Below are 1,983 nucleotides of genomic sequence, written 5' to 3' on the forward strand. Positions count from 1 at the left end.
CTGAATGTAAGGTGTGCAGAGATTACAGAACAATTCTACCTTAGGAAGAAATGGGGATATCTCAGAAGCCACAGAAGACCTTGATCTAGGGTTTGTTTAAACAGCAGTATTCAAGTTTGCTGGCCAAAGATATAGGACAGGGTATTACAGACAGGGAACGACATAAAAGCAAAATGCATTTCCCAGCCGTGTTTTCATCAGATGTGCAATCACATAACTGCTATAACGTCTATCCATTCACTTTACTACACAGAAAATTGTTAAAGATGACAAAAGAAATTTGCCCACCTAAAAATCATCAGTCAGTAGTTTGTTCAGACTGTGAGCTGGCCTTGGTTAATTGTAAGATGTACCTTGATAACTTTTCATTGTGTATCAGATTTGTCAAGCATACTATTTTATTGCGCTCTCTGGAACAAATAGATAAGCAATGTCAAATAGTTCTGCTGAGACAGAGATGGAACTCAGTGAGCGTCTCCAAGCATACTCTGCAATGGCTTTACAAGCAGACATTGCATTGACCTTGGCTGGTATTTAGTATTTGACAGCTGATTTCCTTCCCCTAAATGTACCGCTTCCCTATGTCAGTGGTATTCGATATTTGACACATTTTCTAGTTAAAAAAATGAATAAAATAAAAGTCTCTCTTTAGATCTGACCACAGTAATTCTTAACTCTGTTTTTGAACTGCAAATCTCTTTGAGGATCTGATAGAAACTTGGGACCATTTTCCCCAGAAAAATTCAAATATGCAGATACATGCCAAATTTTGCATCTGATTTCAGTGGGCTTATGATCTCCTGAAATTAATTTGTAGGTCCTATAGGGCTCCAAAACCCTAGACTGACGTATGGATCAGGGGTTCAATTCCCAGCATGCCATGCTGGCCCCGCCTCTGGGGTATGCTGACATGGTGATTGAGACTGGGCATGGTGGTGCGCACCTGTAATCCCAGAGCTTGGGAGGCTGAAAACAGGAAGATCATTACGAGTCCATTCTGTGTAGTGAGACCCTGTAGACCCTCTACTAAATACATTTTAAAAAAAGAAAGAACTACTAAAGGACGGTTAACATTGGCAACTTCCCAGAGGTCTGTGTTCAATAGCAAGGATAGGAATAGCCCCCTCGAAAGGTAGCAGGTGGCTGGGAAGGGGGCAGCTGTAACCCACACAGACCCACCCTTGATCCCAGCTTCACCACATCACAGCTGATGCTAAAACAAGTTAATGAACTCCAAGCCTCCATCTATAAAATAGAGATAGTAATGCTTTCCCTAAAAGTAATTGATGAGGTTTAAATGTAGATTTAACAGTCTACTACTGCAGGCCCTCAGCAAATGATAGTTCTTACTAACACATGTAAAATGTGCAGGGTAGACTTTACTGCACAACCTAGTGGTGCTATTACCCCCCAAAAAATCTTTCAAGATATTGCATGGAGGATTTATGGTGGGTGTGGACAGCTGGAGCAAATGTCTCTTAAGACTTCATTTCTGTACCTGAGCAGGTGACTCAGAGGCCAGGAGCCAGATCAGATTAGCCTTTAAAGTCTTTTCTACATATAGGATCCAGTCTTCCTTTGCATTTCACCTACACATAAAAATTTTAAGACAATTGGATGCACACATTTAAGAATAGTTATCCACCTATTCTCTCTTAAAATTTAACTATCAGTTATTTATTTGCAGTGCTGGGGAGCAAACTGAGGATCTCAATACATTCTAGGTAAACACTCAACCACTGAGCTACATGCCAAACTTTTCATTTATTTATTTCCTTATTGCCAGAGGCCTTGAGAATCTTTCTCTACATTACAACCTAAGCTAAGTATTACCAGTTTGGAAGCTTTGCTGTATAATTACAATTTATCAAATTTATTATTCTTTAAATTTCATCCTAGTTTCTATAAAACAGACACTTATAAATTTTATTTTGGGAAAACCTACGGAAGTCTACATAATTAGACTTAATGGGAGAAATATTT

Source organism: Octodon degus, unplaced genomic scaffold (assembly GCF_000260255.1).
Source record: "Octodon degus isolate 3935 unplaced genomic scaffold, OctDeg1.0 scaffold00031, whole genome shotgun sequence".
Lineage (NCBI taxonomy): Eukaryota > Metazoa > Chordata > Mammalia > Rodentia > Octodontidae > Octodon > Octodon degus.